The sequence below is a fragment of the Hydra vulgaris genome, chromosome 15, assembly GCF_038396675.1.
Source record: "Hydra vulgaris chromosome 15, alternate assembly HydraT2T_AEP".
Taxonomy (NCBI): domain Eukaryota; kingdom Metazoa; phylum Cnidaria; class Hydrozoa; order Anthoathecata; family Hydridae; genus Hydra; species Hydra vulgaris.
In genome coordinates this window covers 22235001-22245000 of record NC_088934.1, presented here as the reverse complement: position 1 = coordinate 22245000, position 10000 = coordinate 22235001, and the positions used below count along the sequence as shown (strand labels likewise).

General features: G+C 31.2%; 1 protein-coding gene across 4 annotated transcripts in view; it reads left to right on the top strand.

Annotated features, from left to right (window-relative positions):
- The window catches only part of LOC136092447 (uncharacterized), a 30190-nt gene that overhangs the window by 12749 nt on the left and 7441 nt on the right, over positions 1-10000 (top strand). The window lies entirely within an intron of this gene.

Below are 10000 nucleotides of genomic sequence, written 5' to 3'. Positions count from 1 at the left end.
AACAATAACGGACAACAATAATAATCTAAGAAAACAGTAACCAAAGTGGTAATTTAAAAAAAACAGTAATAGAAGAGAGTAGTTTCTATGAAATCAGTAGCGGAAATAGTAATTTAAGAATACAGTAATAAAAGTAGTTATTTAGAAAAACAGTAACGGTTAACATTAATAATCTAAGAAAATGGTAAAGCAAAATAGTATTATTCTAATAAAACAGTAATGGAAGTTGTAATCTAACAAAACAAAAATAACAAACAGTTGTAATCTAAAAAAACAGAAACGGAAAACAATATTAATCTAAAGAAACAGAAACTAAAAATAGTATTACATCTATGAAGAAATACTATATCAACATTTTTTTTCAAAATACTTCTTCTTTTTTGAAATAGTAAGCTTACTACAAGGGTGAATCCAAAGGCCGGGCAATGGGGGCGATTGCCCCTCCTTAGATATTTTGAAAACATTCTATTTTTTGCAAATTTATATATTTAACAAAGTATGTTGTTTAAAAAAGGATGTAAACTAAAAAGGCTGTTTTAAAAATCAATTAATAAAAAAGTTTTATAATTTAAACTTGAAAATTGCCTTCCCCCACCTGGTACTATACTAGAGTCTGAATTAACAGAACTATAAAATCCTCCTCTTTATTTCCTGGATGGTCTGGGTTCCCCAAATCAAAAAAAAAAAAAAAATCTCGCCTCCTTCCTCCTTACTAGATGGACTGGATCCGCTCCTGGCTTACTATGGCTTTTTTTTTATTGATATTCAACTACTATGAGAAGAGTTTTTTTTTTTTGTTGAGGGGGAGGGGGTAAAAAGAGTTGTTAGTCTAAAAAGACCTGGTATTTTTGTTAAGCACAGCCTAAAAATTAGTATTTAACGATAAAGTTTGCAGCCGCTTTTCTTACCAATAAAACTTTTATATGTAGTATCTGAAAACAATATAAAGTTACCACACTATACAATTCACCACTGCTCCTCATGATTTTTTTTCATCTTAAAAAACTTATCAATACTTCTTGTATTTTAGAACTATACAACTCAAACACTACATATAGCATTACATATAAGTAACCAATCAATATACTGTAGATTTGATCAAAAAACGGCAAAATCTCAATAAAAAAAAAAACTCAATAAAAAAAAACAACTCAATTTGACAAACTTAGATAAACACGTTAAATGTTGAAATAATTATTTTTTGGGTTAAAGATTTCAAATTTGTTAATAAAAATATTTTTTACGCGCTGTAATGTGTGCAATGCACGTATACGTGTTTATGCACTCTATTATTTTTAAAGTTTTAGAACCTTTGAACCAGAAGAAATAATTTTGATAATTACTCTACTTAATATTTGTATAAACTGGTTTTCAAAGGATGTTGAAAGAGCTGTACTTTATTACAATTATTTTATTATTTACATTACAATTAAATTAATAACTTTATCTGGCAATGATTTTCTTCATATTTTAATCATATTTAAAAGCATCACGCATACCTTTTACGTTTGTAAAAGGTATGCGTTATGCTTTTAAATATAATCTTACTAGGAGACAGTGTGTACGATTCATCATAGTGTTTAATCTCGATATTCTTGCTGTGAGCCAAAGTGTAGACTTTCTTATTAAACTGCAACTACTTGTTCAAATTAACAATATATCTCATATCTTCTGGCTATTCTCTAGTCTTCTGGCTATTCTCTAGTCAGGCAGTGTAGTTTATTTAATATAGAGGGACTATGCAGGCCTAACACACCAGCCGTAAAAATTCACTACTGTTTAAACGTTTTAGTGTAGTGTCCAACTACACTAAATCCAATAAGTGTAGTATCCAATAAGTGTAGTGTCCAACTCATTGATACTATTGTAACTATTAGTATATCCACATGATATGTTTATGAGATTATATCCACATGATATGTTTATGCAATCTTTAAATTTTAAACTACTTTATTCAGCAGTACAAAGTTGAAACTTTGGGCGCCAAAGCTTACTCATTTTTGTTTTAGCTTTTGCTAAACAAATGTTGTTCATTTCGTTGAGTTTTGCATTAAATAAAATACATTGCAGGATCGAATAGATTTTGTATCTGTAAGTACGTTAATCACTTTTAGGGACAGGACCTAAAAAAGTACGTCTTTTGAACATTTAAAAGATGTTCAAAACGTTCAAAAGGCGTTCAAAACGTTCAAAGGACTTGAAAAGATGTCTTTTTTAAGTCCCGTACCTACTGGTATGATCTATCCAATAACTGATTTTAAAAATCGCCGTTTTTTATGCAACATTCAAAATTCTGAAAAAGATTTTTTTTTTATTGGACTCTTTTTTTAATATTATAGAGGAAGATGTCTAAAAAAATAACAACTTGAAGGATTTTCATTTTATCCAAATTTTAGCATTTCCTACCTTTAGCAATAAAGGCAAAAGACTGAAAAAACCTTCTTCATATTCATAAAGATAAAGCTCATCATATTCAGTTTTTTTCTCTTTTCTCTTTTATTTTGCTCTCCAATAACTCCCCATTAGTTATGGAGCCTCAGAGCCAAAATAGTAATTTTTTTTGGTCAAAAAAAAGGTAAATAATTTTTTAGTGAATTCTTTTTAGTTTTTTCATAGATGGATTTACAAAAATTTAACTTATGATTACTGTTAGTATACTTTGCCAGCACAATTACTTTTTAGCATAAAAGCAACTTTCAACTTCTTGTTTCATCCTTTACATTTTTTCAATTTGATGACAACCATTTAACTAGGTTCCTACAGGTCTATTGGTAGCTTTACCTTTTATTTAAAATCAAGGTTTCTCTTGTAGCTCCACAAATTCCGATTGGATGAGAATTAACTTCTAAACAAAATCAAGTCTTTTCTCTGTTAAAAATAATAAACTATTTTTCTCAAAAGATGGATATTTTTTTTTTTTTTTTTTTTCCATTTTTCGGGTGCTCCCAGAAGTCCTTACGGTCTTATCACGGAGCATCGCGGGAGAGCATTTAACTTGAAGTTCACGCTTCCTTCCTTACCAATGTCGCTAATCGGGTTAGAGCCGGTATCGAACCCGGGACTTGCAGTCCCGGTTCGATTTCGGATCGAACCCGAACCCGGTACCGGAATAGATCGAACCCGGGACAAGCAGCGTGCAGTGGTTTAGAGTTCTGAGCCAGAACTCTAAAGCACTGCACGCTGCTTTTTCTCAATCGGCAAATCAGAAACATATTTGTAATTGCCATATTTATATTAGCCTTTTATATCAAATTTATCTTCTACATTAGGTTATGTAAATTTTATAAATCAATATTCATACACAATCATATAAAGTTTAGAGCCTTTTTTTTAAACGTTTTTCAGTTTTAGAAAAAGGTCAAAAATTATAAAAATTTGCGATTCTTTATTCGTTCCCAACGGTTTCTGTTTCATATCGATCAACTAGATAAAGTGGTTTTACAAGAACTATTGCAAAAATAACTTTAATTGAATAATTTTTAAAATAAGAAGTACGTTCAGTGTTGAACTGTTTAATGGCAAGTTACAATTTTACTAGGTTTTAGCACTTATTTATAAAAAATGTTTTATGAAGGTTTTTATCCAATAAAACGATTAATGTTAAAACGCTTATTAAATAATATTATTACTAAAACGCATTAGAGTGAAACAAATAAGGCAAAGGCATATAAAGTTAGGTTTAGACTAAAAAAGGTAAGATTAAAAAATTAGTACGCAAAAAAAAAAAATCCTTCTCTCTGCTCTCATGAGTTATTTTAAAATCCCTTCACGTCCCTTATATAGTGAGTACGTTTTCGAAATACACCCCCCCCCCCTCCTTCTAATAATTAAAAATTAAATTTGGAGTGGAATCTTTTTAAAATATATTTAAAATTCATGTCTGAAAAAAACGACGTGATCCACTGATTTACCGATTTGGCACCAAAAAATCCTCAACATTTTTTAAAAGCCTTGAACTTAATTACAAATTTTTTATGTTCGAAGTGTTTTATAAATGAAACGAATGGGTTTAAATTATGCTCTTAGTTAAGTAAAGTATTTATTTTGGGAATATTTTTTATGATAACCCACAATTTTTTTTAATTTTGACTTTTTTTATTATTATTATTTATTTCTTCATGAAAAAAAAGAATGCAATACCTTGTCATATAAATAAAATCTTCATGACCGGGACTAAAAGAAGACAATATTTGCCTTATCACTACGCCAAACGTGCTTTCATCAGCAAGCGTGTACAACCATTGAAAGGTAAACATACAATTACTTTGATATAGGGTTAACTGAAAAACATGGAATATGTGATGAATTTTAAATAATTCTTTAGAATGTGTGAATTGAGCTGCACTTGAAATAATTCTGACAGCGTGTTTTTATCTACTAAACAGTTTTTTATTTTATTCTCCATGTTTAAAACTTTGATTACCTCTAACCTAGAGTAATCAAAGTTTTAATTATGCCACTGTTTTCATATTATTTTGCTACCTCCACATATGTGACGTCAAAAAAGGTCAAGAAATATGGGGGAGGGGGCTGAAACAAAAATAATGGGAGTGTGGGGGGAGTGGGTGGGGGCTTTCTGAGGCAGCCAAAATCAAAATTTGCACAGAAAAACCAAAAACATTCCAAAAGTTGGAGGGGGGGGGACTATCTCTCCTTCGCCCCCCTCCCCCCCCCCCCCCCCCCCCCCCCCCCCCAACTATAGGTTTTACTTGATCTTCTGAAGTACAAATTTGAAGCTTAAAATTTTCAATTGAAACAAGATGCTCCAAATTGTGATCATGAATAAAAGCATTGCTGCTATCATGCTTAGATCTAATAGCATTATATGTAGGTCCAGAAAATAATACTGCATCAGCAAGTATTTCTGGGTCAACAAAACAAGCTGGAATTGTCCGTAAATTATGCAACGCTAAATTTCACTTATAAATAAAACAAAAGAGATCAAAGGTTTTGACTTGCAGAGTCTTAAGTTAAATGAAAAATCAAAATAACGCCTTAAGTTCAATAAAAATCGCTGCTTAAAAAAGTTTAAGATCTCCAACTCTGTATGCATACTTTCGTTTTGTCTTCTCAACTTTAATAAAAGCATAAACCTGGACCAAACATTACACAATTTCATCCATGTATTGCAAACATGAAAATGTAAAGCCTGCACCTATATGTCTACTGTGAGATAAATAGGCAGTTCTGATCAATTTCACAAGAAATGTCTAAATTTAGCATTTTACTTTGTTGTGTTTGATTCCTAAGACAGTCTTAAATAAGTTTCAGATTGCGATAGACAATAACCCAGTTGTGGCAGACTTTTTTTTAAGTCATCAAGTGTATTACGTGAACGTACTTCAGCGATCTTTGTTGATTGACATTGTTAACCTATTGATGCAATGTAAACAATGGCATTAAGAAGAACCCGCTGATCTTCAATTACAACTATTCACCACTTTTTTCTCTACTGAACTTAGAAAGTTTTGATTATAAGTTAAGAGTTTGGTTTTAAGGTTTTAGCTTTTGTTACTTCTTGGTAAATTATTTTGTACTTTTCAGTATTGTACATCTCAATTATTCTGCTAGTCAACTAAAATTAATTGACTATTTAAAGTAAAACTTAAATTTTTCGGTTTCACAAATTAAAATCAGGAGTTATTTGATTAGTTTTAAAATGATTTGTAGTATTTTGTTTTTATCATAAAACATTTTTTTACGTTATAAAGTTTAAAACACTATAAAACAATATTAGTTTAAAGAACTTTATATTTAGTAACCTTTCAATTGTTGCGCTAAATAGTTAAAAATTGAAATATGAAGAAAGTTCAAAAGTCTTTTTACAATTTAAATTTTTCTTGAAAAATATTAGGTAAGAAGTTTGATGGTTATGAAAAATGATGTATAACGTTTCGAAATATAAGGAATCTCATCACTTTTTGATGACATATTAATTTTACTCAGGATCAGCGTTAGGGGTTGTATGGGGAAGGCATTACCCCACACTTACCGCAACTAACTTTTTATGTTAATAGGTTATTATCTTAAGTTAAAGAATAAGTATTTTTATTGATAAGTATTTTTTTGTTCTTTTTTTTAGGCGATAAGTATACCTTACACCCATTTGCTTCGGTCATGTTTTTATTTTAAAAGGAAAACAGTTATTATTTAAAAAATTAGTTAATTGTGATTATTTGTTAACTGTTATAACTTAAAAAAAATAACAATGATTGAAATATTAAAAAAATTTAATTAGTGGGTACATACTTTTATATATGACCCGCATCCCCATCCCATCTCAAATACTTATATACGCTATTTTCTGACTCCTTCTCTCCCCCTATAAGCGCACGTACTTTATGGACGACCTCTCATAAAACGATGGATTCAAAAAATACTATTTTCTCATGCAAAATAAGATCTTTTTAAAAAGTTTTACATTTTTTCATTGGATAGATAATTTTGTTGCGTTCTTTATTAACTTTTAAATGTAATTTAATAATGGGCACAAACATTTTTTGCGTTGCTAACTTTTTCAAGGCTTAAGGCTTTTAAATAGACAAAACATTTTCTTAAAATAATGTGTTACGTTATTTTAAGAAAATGTACGGAATTATACACGACTATATATAATATACACAATTAGTAACCGAAATATTTGTGAACAAAAATTGCTTTGATTTTTCGCAAAATAATTTTGTTGATGTTGTTAAAAACTTGTTTTGTTTGCAAGACAAAACATATAATAAAATTGTATAATAAAACGCATACATGACGAGTTAACTTTTTCTAAATATTTTGTGGGTAGTTAATGAAAATATTGACACATAACATACAAGGTAGTTGTAAGATATTACAGGTATTACAATATCTCAGGTCAGGTCAGGTATACTGCTACTGGTAACATGTAACCCAGTACAACCTGTTTGATGTCCTGCTGCTTTGTAGGATACGATTTTTTAGGCAATGGCTAAGAAATGCCAACTCTGATTTAACACACCCCCTACCTCGGGGCTCTTGATTGAGTAAAAGCTACAGATAGTGTCTCGATGAAACACTCTTCTTGAGAAGACGTTAAATGCATCCCGCTACTGTGTTGTATAAGGCCTCCTAGGCAAAGGCTTAAGGGATGAACAGATTCTTTCTGTTGACCAGCTTCGCACCCCTTCTTTATCTATTAGGCTGGCGTAAGCGAGTTTATAAAGCAACTTTCCAGTTTAGGATGTTGAATGCTGGATCTTCTTGACTCGTTGCATAGGTTTTGCTTGAGTCTCTATTTTAATGACTGGACAGCTCATTTTAGCTCTAAAACTCAGTTTTATTGTCCTGAGGTCGGCTAGTAGCCAAGTTTTCTGAACTCTGTAGTAACTCTCGGAGAGGCTGATTCCATCAACAGGTGTAAAATATCAGAGTACTAACAGTCCTATGTTGCACATGGATTGTGTCCCTATTCATACTTTTAGTGTGGATTGTTGAGGTCACATTTTGGGCTCTTTGGTGCGGCTTAAGGTTGATTATTAGTAATTAGGCAATCACTGGGGCTATTAAATAGTGTAATAAGTACTATCTGAGCTTTGAATAAAGTACTTTAACAAATTCAAAAATGACTAAAGTATCAAAAACTATAAAACACAAAAAATCATCGTCATCACCAAGTTCTCTCAATCTATCATTCACTAATATTCGTGGTCTTCAAAGTAACTTTTCTTCTGTTGAGTCTTATATCTTGCAAAGTTCATCAGTCCTACTTGCTCTTTGTGATACTAATTTGAATTCAATTCTCATCTTTGTGATACTAATTTGAATTCATTCTAATCTTGTGATTTTAGTGTTGATTGTTATTTTCTTTTAATTTGTAAAGACTCCAACAGTCAAATGCTTAGCCTGAGCATTTACATTCGTAAGAATTTACCCATTTGTCGAGAAACTAGGTTTGAATCCACCGTCTATTCTTTTATTTGCTTTTTTTTAGCACCACTTCACTTTATCGTCTTTCTCTTTGTTCTATATCGCTCTCCTTCATCTCAAGTCTGTACTCTTTTTGATGTTATTTCTGATTAAATTGACCGAGTTCTCTCTCTTTATCCATCAACCAATATCGTTGTTGTTAGTGACTTTGATACTCATCACACAGAATGGCTTAGCTCTAGTGTCAGTGACTCTTCTGATCACAGTTTGATCTCTCTAAAACCATTATCGCATTCTTCTTCATCATCAGAATCCCCAATCATTGTACCTCTTACAACTACCTTAAAGCTGGGGCACTTTCTGTTATTTTCTTTGTGGTAGTCATTGGGTAGAAATCTTTTGTCTTCCTGCTGACAATGTGCTTCTTATGTAACTTTTTGGATTCAGGCTGGCATAGAATCTTTTATTTTTTATCAACAATTCCAGGTCAAGCCTTACTCTTCTCTACGGTTTTCCCTTCGCTGTGCTGCGGCAATTTCCAGTCATAACCATTACTTCCATATCTATTGCCAAAATGATTCTCCAGAAAAAAAAGGTTTATATGCTATTACTAAAAACCATTGTAAAAAGTTTTTGTCTAATGTCAAAGGTCGCCATTCTTAGTTCACAAAAGCTCGTATTTCATCTCAAAAATTAGGCTTTTGAGACTTTTTGAAAATCTTTAACAGTGCCTATAATAAGGGAAAATTTGATATTCCTTCTCTCTTTCATGGTTCAGATTTTGTTACCTCATCTGAAGACAAAGTGGAGACTCTTGTAGTCTGGACAATAAACCTGTTATTAGGGGTGTTCAAGCAGACCCGTAGCAACCGGGGGGGGGGCAGCAGGGGCAAAGGTCCTTAAAACTATTAGGGCCCCTTAATCCAGCACAGCTCCTCCCCCCAAATATAACTTTTGTTCCTACTGGTCTGTCAAGTAATGGGAAAAAATTGCTTAAGTAATTTTAAGTAACTTTTTTCAAATCACTTGCGTAACTTAAGTAATTTTAAGTAATTTTAATTATTTTCTTAACAATGAAATACTACATACATTTTTGTTTCATAGTACTATATAGGTATAACAGATCATAACCTAACTAAACTTTTGAGATACAACGCTAAAAACATAATTTTTCGATCAATTTATCACTTAAAGATGTTTTCAAATTTGTAATAAATCAAATAAAAGTTTAGAAGCACTAAAACATCTTTGCTAAAATCTTTAAAGTACATTTTTAAACCATTTTCAGACAGTCATTTAGTTCTTCGATACTTTTCTAATATTCACCTCCCTAAGGCCGAGGGGGCACTTTAGTTGAGGAGGCTACTTTTTTTTTTTCATTTTTCGATTGTAGTTACAACTCTCTCAACTTTTTAACTCCGAAACACAAACCTTGACGAACAAGGCCGTTCTGCAGAGAAACTAAGTGGAACGCGGTACTTCCAAGTGCTTAGTGCGATTTCCAAACCTTTTGCTCACAAGGCAAGCACTCTACCACTTCACCACTGCCGCGTTTCAGAAGTTCAGGTTTTTTTTTTATGATGTAACCCAAAACACTCAAGCCAGCCCTGCTCCCCATTAAATTAGAATCTTGAACTAAGAAAAGTTTTTCAGTCTTACTATTTTTTTCGTAAAGGTTATTTAGTTTCAACATTAGTTTTACATTCAACTGCTTTTAAAGATTGTGAATGCTCTTTAAGATTGTAAGAAAAAGAATTTGCGATTTTTTAAAACTTAAAAATATCTCCTGCTATAACTTCTTTTTTCTTTAGATATAACCTTTTATTTGTAAATATAATCTTTTTTTTGCAGATATAATATAACAAAACCAAAAAATCAAAATTTAAAACTAAAAAAGTTGTAATACTTTAATTTTAGGGAGATAATTGAAGATTTATACAAATTTTTATAAAATACCAACTTCCTTTCGATTAAATTCAAAAAATAAAATTACTTGATTTTACCTGAGTAATATAAATTTACCTAAGTAGTTGACTTGTTTAAACAATTACTTAAGTACTCAAGTACTTAGGTTACTTGAAACAGCCCTACCTGCTATAGTCTTACAGAA